This window comes from Vicugna pacos, chromosome 29 (assembly GCF_048564905.1).
Source record: "Vicugna pacos chromosome 29, VicPac4, whole genome shotgun sequence".
Classification (NCBI taxonomy): Eukaryota; Metazoa; Chordata; class Mammalia; order Artiodactyla; family Camelidae; genus Vicugna; species Vicugna pacos.
The window spans coordinates 22,101,793-22,115,549 of record NC_133015.1 but is presented as its reverse complement, the minus strand read 5'-3'; the positions used below and the strand labels follow the sequence as shown (position 1 = coordinate 22,115,549).

The 13,757-nt window shown below is 41.8% G+C and overlaps 1 protein-coding gene across 1 annotated transcript in view; it reads right to left on the bottom strand.

Annotated features, from left to right (window-relative positions):
* The window catches only part of CYP7A1 (cytochrome P450 family 7 subfamily A member 1), a 36,331-nt gene that overhangs the window by 19,192 nt on the left and 3,382 nt on the right, over nucleotides 1-13,757 (bottom strand). The gene's annotated exons all lie outside the window — the stretch shown is intronic.

Here is a 13,757-nt window from a genome sequence, read left to right as displayed (position 1 = left end):
GGTCTTATTTCAGTGCAAGTGTGCATTTTACTGTCTTTTAATGACACTTGCCCTCCTCTCCTCATTGTTGGTCATTCGCAATTCCTCCTCAGTGAACTGTCTACTCATGTTCTTCGTCCCGTTTCCCGTCGGGTCGTTTGCCTTTTTCTTACTGAATTTTTTTAGTACCAAGTGTTTTGTTGCTGCTGTTCTGATTCTCCTCGTTGTTGTTAGGAGGGAGGTGATTGGGTTTATTTATTATTTTTTTAATGGAGGTGCTGGGATTGACCCCAGGACCTTGCGCACACTAAGCACGTGCTCTACCCCTGAGCTATAGCCTCCCCCGCTGTGAATTTTAGAAGTTCATGGCTTATTTCGCATGCTGATCCACTGTGTGTCATGTGAATTGCAGGCGTCCTAACACGTGACATCCTTTCTCTTTGTAGACGTGTGTATTTGGATCTACAAAGACTTTCATTTCAATGTGATCAACTTTTCAAGGCTTTTAAAAATGTGCTATTTGCATATCCCAAGGTCATAGAGATGAATCAGTATCTATAAATGTGCATGTAGATCCTCTGTACTTCTTCTAGAAGTTTTACAATGTAGGTCCATGGTTTTTGCTTGTTTTAATTGCTGCTATATTCCAAACCCCTGGAAGAATATTGCCACATCACGGGCACAGAATGTTTGTTGAAAGAGTGAGAGGAAAGGGAATACCTGGGGGGCAAAGTAAAATAAAAATGGAAAATCAGAATGGTTAGGGAAGACCAGAGTCTCTCTGACTTGCTCAGGGTGGAGCATGCTACCGAGGCACAAAAAATCTGGACACTCACAAGGCTGCATCCTAAGAGGAAGGGTTGTGTGAGCTGGTCTTGAGATGAGTTAAGGCCCTGGGACCCAAGGCCACGATCAGAGCATGTTTATAGTATGCAGTAAGTAATTGCTCCACGCATGCATCAATTATATAAGATTTAGAACAAAGGAAATAGAAGTACGCATGTGCTAGAGATACTCTGTAAGCCTAATGAACAAGGAAACTCAGGTTGTGCATGTGCTGGCAGAAAACAGATAAAAGCAGGACAGGTGCATCATAGGCGTGCACCTCCCTGTGGCAATAAAGTGTTGTTAACCCTGTGGTGTCTCCAGCTGAAGTCTGTCGGGTGGTATGGCAACTCCTCGTGCATTTTTTCGTTTGGGCAGCTCACCTCGTAGAACCCCACGTCAGCCTCCCTCGGCTGACAGGTTGCCAAGGAAAAAATTGCTTCGTTGGACATTTTTTTAAACACTTATTTTATTTAGTATTTTAGGAGTGTTGAAAAATTAATCAGTGGATCTAACAAATGGAAAATTTCAGTCGAGCCAAATTGAGGATTATAACCCAGGGACGGCATCTCAGAAAGCTCCAAGAATTGTTCTGCGTGTTAAAAGTTGAAACATAACTGTGTAGGTTTTTTGAGACAGGGGGCTGTCCATTCAGTGACGTATTATTGGTGGTTTGAACAATCCAGGTTGAAGTCTTCAGTGGGCCCCTTACAAGACCAAGGAGGAACGTTGTCTTTGAAGGAGTTGTCTTGTTGGTGCCGGGAGATTGTTGCTCTTTGTGGCTGAGCAGGTATTTCTGCCGATGGGGGAGGGGGGGTCTGGTCTGGCCGGTGCTTAAATGCAGATACACACAGCGCACAGTAGAGCAGAGAGAGGGGGCCAAAGGGCAGAGGAAATTCCTCCTGCTTCAGTTTTCCTTGTCTTGCCGTAAAGTATGAATTTTATGTCACAGGCATTTTTAGCGGAAGTGAGGAAGTCTTCAGGAGATGGGAGATTCATTCAGCAGTGGGAGCTCTCTGATGACCGCTGTCCGCGTGCTGGGTGCTCCCCACGTGACAACGGGATGAGAGCTTTCTCCCCTCACCGCAAACCAGATGAGGGGTTTTCAAAGACCCACTCCGGGAGCCTGTCACGTGCTCCCTGGCATTTGAGTGACTCAGCTGAGACTTGCTGGAGCCTCTGGGTGACAAAGAAGAGAGAGCTTCATAGGAAGCAGCCTACGCCCCCGGAATTGGGCAGAGAACGTCTTTCTTTTTTTTTTTTTTTAATTGAAGTACAGTCAGTTACAATATGTCAGTTTCTGGTGAGCAGCACAACGTCCCAGTCATGCATATACATGCATATATTTATTCATTTTCATATTCTTTTTCATTAAAGGTTATGACAAGATATTGAATATGGTTCCCTGTTCTATAGAGAAATTTGTTTTTTTAATCTATTTTTATATATAGTGGTTAACATTTGCAAATCTCAAACTCCCAAACTGATCCCTTCCCACCTCCTTTCCCTGTACCCCACAATCGTAAGACTGTTTACTGTGTCTGCCAGCCTGTTTCTGTTTTGTAGACAAATTCATTAGTGCAGAGAAAGTCTTTAGCTGAGTCATCTTTCAAAGGACATGCCCAAAGGGTTGGCCTTGAGGAGAGGAGGGAACATGGTGCCAGGAGGAAGGATGCGTGTGGGAGGAAACCCCAGAAGGCAGGAGCTGAGGATGGGACAGAAAGAGGAGCTGGCTGGTAGGAGACCCCCTGAGGACGAAGGGCTCTAAGACTGTACCAAGCAGACCAGCAGAGAAAGCACCGCGATGGGCACCAGAAACAGAGATGCCCCGAGGCAGGATGACAACTGCTCCAGCTTCTAAGCTCCGCCAACAACTCTCCCTGCCTGGGCGGTGTCGGGGCCCGCGAGGGGGCGGGTACTAGACAAACATCCAGTGAGAGGGGTCATGGGGACACAGAAGAAATGCCCCCCCCCGACATCCCTTCCCATTGCAGGTTTCCAAGCTTAAGTCAGACGTTCTCTGATGAAGGGGAGAGAATTAAATTACACGCACAAAAAGTCAAGCTTTGAAAATAGATAAACCTACAACTAAGAGAAGAAAAACTGTGGGATCTGCTGACAAACCTCAGCTGTCCAGAAAAAAGTTGTCCATCTTAAGCCATTATCCCTGCTAATGACCATCTCGGCTAAGAAGCACAGTTTATTCAGTAAGTCAGTACATTGCATTTTTCTGAGTAATTATTTGAATCTAAATTTCCAGGTATGTTGCTAGAGATACACAAACTGGCTTTTTTTAATAACATTAAAATCTCTGTGCCTGAACTTACATCTCTTTCTTGTTTCTACTGTGGTTTATACGTAACTTCTTTCCTCTTGATCAGATTTACCTATTTTAGTGAGTTTTTCAACTTACAAACTTTTGATGATATTGGTCAAGTTTATGCGTTTTGTTTCCTGTTTCGTTAAGCTCTGCTTTTATGTTTCTTGATTCCTTTCTTCTCTTCGTTGGGGTTATTTGATACACTTTGCCCGTCTCCCTGAGTTGCATGCCTAGTTTGTTTTCATTCTTTCTAGCTTTCTACTTCCCGTTTTTAAGGCAATGTTTTCACTTGAGTACCATTTTAATGCTGTTTTAAAATTATTCTTGACCAAAGATTGAGGAAATGCTGTTTTTCTTTTATAGTACTCAAGTTAATTTTTTTCATAAGGCTATGATGTTACCCCAAAACTGGGTTCGTGTCTCGGTGGGTGTCAAGCCGAAAGATCCAGAGAGCTAAAGAGCAGGAGAAGGAAGGGTTTATTCCTTGCAGCAAATAAGGAGAACGCGGGGATCTTTCCCAAAGCAGTGTCTCCCCAGCAGCAAAACTGGGGAAGCTTCAAGCTGAGGGTACATGCATATTCATGAAGGGGCTTGAGCAAAGGGGAATTCAGCATAGAATTGGGGCAAAGGTCGACGGAGTCCAGGCTTTAGTTGATTAAAGCCAAGAGGGTCAGAAAAGGTCAGCATCACATGATCCCTTAGGTCTCAGCTGATCTGGTGGTTGGTGCTGAGGGGGGTTTAAATTCTGCAAAACAGCTCAAGAAAGTGTTTTAGGCTATAATCTTTACCACTGAAACAGAACTGGGAGTTGACAACTGATTTATTATCTCTCGCCTGACAAAAGGTTTTTTTTTTTTATTCCCCTAAGATAATTATTACTGGACCTGTTCAAGGTCAGGCATTGTGGCCATGCTTAGATTGTAGCTGCTCTTCTGTCAAGAGGGAGATGCCTGGTTCTCTCTCTCTGGGACCCCCTACCTTATCCGCTTACAATGAGGTTCAGGAAGCCGAGGGACAGGCATCAGGAGAAACCAGTTTTCAAGATGGTCCCACTTGGTGGGGGGAGTTAACTAAGTTTATTTATTTATTATTTATGTATTTATTCTTAGAAGAGTACTGTACTGGGGCTTGAACCCAGGACCTCCGGCATGCTAAGCATGTGCTCTACCACTTGAGCTATACCTCCCCACCAATTTATTTTTTGACTTAAGATCCTTCAGTAAGTGAAGATTCTCTGCTCTGGTTTCTCAACCACCTTGTATTTAGACTTCATCGACATTTCAGAACTATGCACAGTGAAACTCTTCGTTTCATGTGTCAGGAGGGGCACGCACAGCAGAGACATGGTCAGAGCAACTCTGTGGAGCAGCCCGGTCATCGCTCCCGGAGGTAACTGGCGGTGACCACAGCCTGGTCATCGCACCTGGAGGCAGCCGGCGGTGACCGCGTTCAGCTGCCTGACTTCATTCCTTCACTAGGAGCAAGATCACCCTCGATTTTCTAAAAGACCCACATCAGCAAGCAAATCAGCAACCAGGACACAGAGCGAGCTCTGACGACGCAGCAGCCCACCTCCGGCATTTTTCCCTCCTTTGTTATAATTTATATACACAGCCTAGAGGTGAGGTGTAGTTTTCATCCCTTACTTATTGTCTTGCTTTTCTCAGTCCTCCTTCCCCTCTGACATACATATTTAGCATGCCATGAGTCATTATGAAGCACTGCTTTCCAGTTTATCTGAACACGTTTCATCAATCCGCAGGCCGTCTGTACCCGGCCCACCACGTCAACTGATCGGGCACGGGTGTCACATTGCATCGCTTAACCCGTAAGGGTAACAAAAACCTGACGGCTCTGACACATCCCACTGTGCGCCGTGCACAGCTGCAACCCTGCCCAGAGGTTTCCACAGTCCCCTCCCCACCCGCACAGTCCTCACCCCCGTCCCTTCCCTCCCTTCCCCCTCAGTCCCAGGCCCTCTCTGGCCCTGCAGCCATTCCTTCAGCCAGGTCAGAGTTTACTGCCTTCTGTGCATTCTTGCTCCAAGTCGGCATGTTTCTCTAGTCCGCAGAGGCTCTGATGACTGGCTGCGATGAAATGTCTCCACATGGTATTCCTGTCACATACACAATCACAAAGTTGAAAAACAGTTTCTTTACAGAGTCTGTCACTTGGCGCAGTATCACCGAGCACTCAAAGAATAGTTTGCCTTGCGGATGGGAATATTCATTTATACTTGAATATTGTATATATTCTGGTAGATTCTCTCACTCTGTCCACACACCAGTCATCTAGACATTGTTTTAAAGTCTAATGTGTAGTGGGGAGGGTGTAGCTCGGTAGTTGAGTGCAGACTTAGCACACACAAGGTCCTGGGTTCAATCCCCAGTACTTTCACGAAAAAAAAAAAGTCTGAAGTCCTCCAGTGGGGCTCAGGAAGGGAGGTCCCAGGGGAAATGGACCTGGGAGGATGCACTTGAGCAAACGGAAAGGTGACGTCTAGACTATTTTGCGGCTCTACTGGGGAAACCGGGAAGAATTAGCAGTAAAGTCACGCAGAGCGTGTTCTCACTTGATGTGAGAAACAAGAGCTGGACAGTACTTGCATCCCCTACTGTGGGAGCGGAGCACACATCCCCCGTTGGCTCTTGGGATTTGCGAATGAAAAGAGGGATGTCTTCCTGCTAGCTTTCAAGATTCCGGTAACAACGCGGTACTTTGCGTAGGACATCTATTTGTTCTAAGCACGTGGAACTCTTCCCGCTTTTGTGCCGGTGGCAGAGCTCGGAGGGCTGCGCCACCTCCCCAGATCCTGGCCAGGAAGCCCCATCTCTGCATGCATCCCGCAGGCGTCAAATCCTGACGGTTCCTTGCTGAGGACGGTACGCAGACCTTTGGTTTCGGGTAACAACAGTTCACCTCTTTCTCCCAACGTCCTGTGTGCAGCCCAGACCTTACACCTCAGAGATTCCCCTGCTTGCTTCATACACCTCTGTGCAGATGTCAGGCTGGCGGTCGTGCAATGTCTCCCTTGCAGAAAGTGGGCCATCGCAGGGTCAGTCTCTGGAGAAGACGCCAGTCCTCAGACAGGGAACGAGACCTCCTGAAACACGTGCAGGATGAGATACAGGAATCCCATCTCTTTCTGGCCTTGTGTTTTGCCTTTAATTGGATAGCAATCTGCCTCTTACCTAGTGGTTCTGTGTTAATTCATTGTGTAATATTTTTGAAGGCATTTTCCACGACAACAAGGAATCCAAACAAGTAAATCTAACAGCTGGAATGTTAAATTTCCCTATTGAGCGAAAGGGAACACTGAGCAAAGGAAAACTCTCTCAACTTCTCTTCCAGCAGCTGAAATAGTCTATTGACATTGATTATTACAGAAATCTTAAGTTCTGAGTTGCTAAAATGTGGGAAATCATGTGGCTTCTAGAAACAGGAAAATACGGTAACTCTAGAATTCTAAACAACTTTTCTGTTCCTCAGGCATGGTGCCAGGCATGAAAGACCGTTGAAAACACAGCCCCAGCCCTCAGGAAGTTTCTGTAAGATGACGTAATGGTTAACACAGAAGAAACCACGGGGAAGAAAGCAAAGCAAAGACCACGTCCGATTACATGAACAGTTATGACGGGAAGGACTAGATCGAGCGCCGAAGGATGAGGGTCAGCTCCCAAGGTCAACTGATGCAGTTGCTCTGTTATCCACCCACCAAGAAACTAAGTGAATAAAGAATGTATTCCATTTTCCATATGAACACAGCTCAGAAGTTTTGCATTTTCCTGTCTGTGCAAGCACAACTAGCATGGTTGATGCTGAACATCTGGAACCCTTCTGGCCATGTGGAACTTGGAACACAGCCTTTGGCGTCCTTGCCAAGGGTGTGTGTATTCACAACTTAGGGAGGAATCCCAAGTAGAATTCCACAGTTAAGAGCAAATAGAGTTTTTAACATACTGAAAAAGTACTCTTCTGTGTGGTAGAGAAACACAGCCAGTAAAAGATGGAACCTCGGGACAACCCAAATGTCAGCGTGGCACATCTCCTGCAGAATCTGGATGTACTCAGAGATTCCAGTGATTTTATGTTCTTAACAGAGCCCAGATGCTCCTAAGTATTCCCGATATTATTAAAAATTAAACTGAATATAAGTGGCCACAAAATATTGCAGTGAGTGTTCCTATCATAATTGTTTTGAACACAGATGTACAAACAGCTGCATCCTTTTACCAACATGGCTATTTCAAATCTACTGTAATCAATTCTTATATATTATTGATCACCTTTTTATATTTTTTCTTTCGGGGATCCTGTAGCCAAAGGGGATAAGATATATTTAAATTTCTGTCCTTGAAATTATTATTCATCATGGCCAGGGCAAGAAGGTAGAAAATAGAATCTTGAAACAAAACAAATGACACAGCTGACAATTGAAACTCCATTTTTTTTTAGAAGTCACATGTTATCTTGCCTTTGCTTAAACATTTTTCAGCAACCGCACAAAACAGTTCTATTGTGTGGAGGGAAGGAATTTCTGAATATGGGAAATTTTAATTTTTTAGGAAAGCAGAATTCAACACACACTTTTGAAAGGGGAGCCAAATGTCATACTATAAGTTAATTTAACTTTTCTTTGCCAGTTGTATTTAACTTATTGGTATATCAACCAACCGTATTTTTATCAAATGTCAAAGACACAGCTCGTGACTGTGATGGAATATTTAGCACAGCTGACCACTTCACTATGGCAAAATTATCTCGGGTGAAGGATCGTTAAAAGCAGCTTTGTAACAATTGTAGATGCCCGGGGAAATGGTAATTTAGCACCAGAGACTATTTACATAAATACATTTACATCATATTTACATGTACATAGGGATGTTCTATTATCAAATAACCAGCTACACTAAATCCAAACTTAAAAAGTAATATTTACTAAGGAATAACTGTTTACCTTTCACGAATGTCCAGGCTTTACAAAATAATTTGTTTCAGTGTTTTTTTTTTAATAGGGAGCACTCCTTGTGCATTTAAAAAAATGATTGATCAAATATCATTTTTTTTCAGGAACACATTCTTTTTTAAGTGAGATTCTCTAGAAGGTACATAAACGAATTTGTTCCAGGAAAGTCAGCTGAGGAGCGCTTTGAGAGGTGGTTACATTGCTCAACAAAGCATTGTTCAGAACCTTGTTGATGTAAAACCCTGAGGGAGGGAATGTGTTCCAGAATAAAGGCATCATAAGGCATTGAGGGCCAGTCTGGTTTGTCATGTGGCTGAGGTCTTAACAGGGAAGAGGAAGTTACATAATTCCACAGAGCATGTGACCTGCAAGGGTTGGATTTTTTTTTTTTTTGGCTTGATGGTGAAGTTCAATCTTTTCAAACAACAGCAGCACTAATTATGATCAGACTATTCATGGGTGTTTCAGGAACCTTAAAAAGACAAACTTCTCCATTCTGGAAATTGAATAAAAATATATGGTGGCTACCGTCATCTTTATTTCTTCCCATGAGCAACATTATAAGCCAGAAGGAGACCCAAGGGGCCTCCTTTTAAGTAAGAGTGCTGTATCTTGGTCACAGCAGGGCGTATTAAAGAGATTTTAATGTGCAGTAATATCTTTGGTTAGTCATACCCTACCATGGTAATTGTTAGTGTCTATCCATATTTGTGGATCTGTTTTTGTGTTACACCACTGAAAGTCCTACAGAAAGTACCACGTCCTGGACAGTAACTACACTAGCATTATAGCTACCCTGTGACCATGGTTGGCCCTAAGCCCACAGTATTTTGATATTACTATATCTACATAAATATTATTCAGAGATGAGTTGTGTAAAGTGATACGATTACATTTCTTTTCATGGTCAATTTTCCTCACTTTTTTTTTGGCTGCTTTGTACTCGAATTTCATTAATTCATCTCCCCACACCCAGAAGCAAGAATCTCTCACTATGTTCAAATGCATTTACTTCTCGTGGAGACATTCTTTCTAAGCCTTCTATCACCCAACTTCACGTAGGACTGCAGAGCTGTCAGCCCAGTCACCTCTCTCCTGTGCCGAAGTCTCTGCGCTGTGGGAAACTTCTCAACTGTGATTTCAACATCAACCCACTGGTTTTTCAATAGCATGTTGCTTAATCTCCATGCTTTCCTTTTTTTCTCCTTTGTTTCTTTGTAGTTGATTTCTAGTTTCATGGCCTTGTGGTCAGTAAAGATGCTTGAGATAATTTCTATCTTCTTAAAATTGTTGAGGCTTTGTGGGGAACTTCTCATCTCTTCCTTTTTCTTGTGGTATTCTTATTTGGTGCAGCAAATGCACATTTACTTTATAATTTACTTCCTAATAAATGGAGAGTGAGAGAGAAACTCATTGATTCCTTGTTGATATAAAAGTGTCTTCACACTTGAGCAATACGGTTTGGCCCAGAATAGATTTCTAGGTTAGATGTCACTTTCCCTCATAATTTTGAAGGCATCTCTCCATTGTTTTCTAGCTTCAGGTAGTTCTGTTGAGAATTCCAATCCACTCTGATTCTCAGTCATGGGTATATGACCTGTTTCTTCTACCTGGGAACTTCTAGGATCTTCTCTCTTCTCTGATGTTAAAATTTCACAAAGATGTGCAGTAACGTGAGTCCTTCTGAAGATGAATTGTTCTGGGTATTCGGTGGGTCCTGTTAACCTGGAGACATTTGTTCCCCAGTTCTGGGACAGTTCTTGCATTTGTTGTGTGACAATTTCCTCCTCTAGTATTTGGATGCTGGACTTCCTGGATCAACACTTGATCTTATTATTTCTCTTCTATTTACTCTCTTTTTGAAGTATTAGTTCCCCTTTTTGAAGTATTAGTTCTAAGCCTTCTAGGAATTTTTTATATTTTTGTCATAATGCTTATAAATTTCAGAGATCTCATTCTAAAAACAAAACATTTTGAATAATCCTTAAAAGTATCATCCTGTTCCCCTTTTACAACTGCAACGACTCGTTTACATCTTCTACTGCCAACTTTGATCCAACCCCTTCCACCCCCCCAGCACCTCATAAGGATGCTTGTGATTACAGCGGACCCAACTGGATAATACAGAAGAGTCTCCCTGTCTCAAAATGCTTAACCCAGTCACATCTGCAAAGTCCCTTCTACCATGTAAGGTAACATATTTACAGCTTTGGAGGATTAGGCTATGGGCATCTTTGGGAGTCCATTATTCAGTCTACCACCACTAGTAACTCACATATCACTTCAAATTTAGTAAATGCGAAAGCCATCCTCTAATCATCTCACCTCCCGCACTTGCTCATCTTACTGTGCTCCACCTCAGCAAACGTGCTGGCATCCACCTATTGGCTTATCCCACCAACAACTAAGTTCTTCTGATTCTTCATTCTAATATATATATACACATATGTGTATATATGTATATTTCTCTGATTTTCTCCATCTCCACTGTAACTGACACATCAGGACTACTGTAATAGTCTCCTAGTGTGACTCAGCACATCCCAGACTTACCCACTCACCCATTCTGTCCTCTAAGCAGTAACCAAAGTAGTCCTTTTAAATGGAAATCAAATCATGTAACTCTCTTCAGGAGCTTCTGAACAGCCCCGCCTGCTTCTCCAGCTTCCTGTCAAGCCATCCTCCTCTTACTGTTGTGTGCTGGCCACAATGGCCTTTCAGCTCCTGAAGTGCATCAAGTTTCACTTCAACTGCAATGCTTTTTCGATTGCTGTTCCCTTTGTCTGAAACACTTCTCCTCCATCTGTCCCTTGGCTATCACTCTTCAGCTTAGAAGTTGCATCTTCAAAGATGCCTTCCTTGAAATCTTAGGCTAATTTTTGTTCCCTTAAAATACCTTTCCCTAGTCCCTTGAGCTTTTTCTAAACACACATCATGACTCTAATTTTTTGTGTAATTATTATATTTTAAATTAATAAATTTTATTTTTCAGAACAGTTTTAGGTTTACAGAAAAAAATGAGTGAATAGTACAGAGTTCTCAGGCACTTCATCTCCCCAGACAGTTTACTCTTTCATTAACATCTTGTATTACTGTTGTTCATTTGTTACAGTCGATGAACAAACGTTGGTACATTATTTCACATTAGAGTTCATTCTTGGCTTTGAACAATGTGTTCCATTCCACCAACAATTCTTTGACACTAGTTGGGTGTCCTACAATTTCATTCATTCTGGCCCTGGCTACCCAGAGTTTGTGTCAGATCCTACAAGTCAAAGGACAAAATCTCTAACAAGACTGTACCCACTTCACTTGGGAGCCAAAAATGTCATCCTCATGGTGTCTGCACTTCTGTCCAGCCTGGCTACAAATTTGGTGATTCCCATAATGCCCCTTCAAGTTTGATACTTAGCTAGAGTGACTTACAGAACTCACTGGAAGCACTGTACTTTGGATTACAGTTTTATTATAATGTATACAAATAAACAGACAGATGAAGAGATACCCAGGGCAACCACTGACCTTTTTACTACCTTTGTAATATTTCTTTTTTTCCAGAACATCTTATAGTTGGAAACATATAGGATGTAGCCTTTTCAGACTAGCTTCTTTCACATAGTAATATGCATTTAAGGTCCCTCCATGTTGGCATGGCTTGATAGTTCATTCCTTTTTATTGCTGAATAATATTCCATCTATGGATATAACATGGCTTATTTAGCCATTTACCTGTTGAAGGATATGAAGGATATCTTTCTTGCTTCTAGTTTGGGGCAATTATGAATAAAGCTGCTATGAATATTCATGTGCAGGGTTTTGTGTGGACATAAATTTTAAAATCATTTGAGCAAATATCCACGAGCATGATAATTGATTCATAGAGCAAGACTACACTGCGCTTTGTAAGAACTTTCAAATTGCCTTCCAAAGTGGTTGTGCCGTTTTGCATTGCCATCGGCAGTGAATGAGAGTTTCTGTTGCTCCACACGCTCACAGCTTTTTGGCATTGTCAGTGTTTCAGATTTGAGCCATTCTAAACGGTGTGGAACACTGGTATATCTCATTTTACTTTGCAATTCCCTAATGCCATGCTGTTGAGCCTCCTTCCTATGCTCATTTGCATGTCTTCCTTGGTGAGGTGTTTGTTCAGATCTTTTGCCCAGTTTTAAACTGGCTTCTTTTCTTATCGTTGAGGTGTAGGCATTCTTTGAGTATTTTGGATGCAAGTCTTTTATCAGATGTGTATTTTGCAAATATTTTCTCCCAGTCTGTGGCTTGTCTTTTCTCCCTCTAACAGTGTATTTCACAAAGAAGAAATTTAAAATTTTAATGAAATTTAACTTGTCAATTTTTTTCTTTCATGGATTGTGCTTTTGGTGTTGTATCTAAACATTTATGACCAAACCAAAGGTCACATAAATTTTCTCCTGTGTTATCTTTTAGAAGTCTCATGTTTTGAGTTTTAAATTTAGGTCTATGATCTATTTCAAATTAATTTTTGTGAAAAGTGTAAGGTCTTTTGTCTACATTCTTTTTTTAATTTTTAAATTTTAATTTTTTTTGCATGTGGAAGTCCAGTCATCCCAGCACCATCTGTTGAAAAGACTACTCTTTGTCTATTGAATGCCTTTGCTCCTTTGTCAAAGACCCATTGAGTGTACTTGTGTGAGTCTATTTCTGGGCTCTATATTCTGTTCAATTGGTCTATTGTTCTAGTCTTTTTGCCAATACCACACTGTCTTGACTACTGTAGCTTTATAGTAAGTTTTGATGTTGGGCACAGTCAGACCCATGATTCTTTTCCTCTTCTTCCATTTTGTGCTGGCTCTTCTGGGACTTTTGTCTTTGCATAAAACTTTCAAATCAGTTCGTTAATATCCAGAAAAATAACTTTGCTGGGATTTTGATTGAGATTGTATCAAATCTATCAAATTGGGAAGAACTGACATCTTGACAATCTTGAATCTTCCTAGCCAAGAACATGGACTATCTTTCTATTTATATTTATCTTCTTTGATGTCTTTATAGTTTTCCTCATATAGATTTTGTACATATTTTGTTAGTTAAACCTAATTACTGTGTTTCTTTTTTTTGTGCTAATGAGTAATACTGTGTCTTTAATTTCAAATTCCAATTGTTCATTGCTGTTACATGGGAAAGCACTTGGCTCTTGTAGTTAACCTTGACACCTGCCACCTTGCTATAATTGCTTACAGTTTTTATTAGTTTTACCACGGGTTAAATTATTGTGGCACTAAATACTTTAGCTAGAAATAAAGTGTTTCCAAGTTAACTGCTATTTTGTCAGATACTCTATGTTACTCCATGGTAACTATGGAAAATTTAGGTAAACTATGCCGCAGTGTCTTTGCATGCTAAAGATGTATCCATCTTACAGACTGATGCAAGGACCAAATAAGACTACTATATACGTCAGGTTCTTCGGACGGCGCCTGGAACCGTAGCCCTTAAAAAACACGGTTTCTCAGCTGTTGTGTTGGATACAGCTATTACTTTTGCGCACTGCCGCACATAACCTTTAACAATCAGCGAACCTTAGCTCAGAGGAACAAAGTAATAAAAGCTTAAGAAAAAAGTTGTAACACAAAGAGGGCAGGAGATGAGAAGGGTTAGTGGGAGGGATGTTTCTGAGCCTGTGGGTGGAGA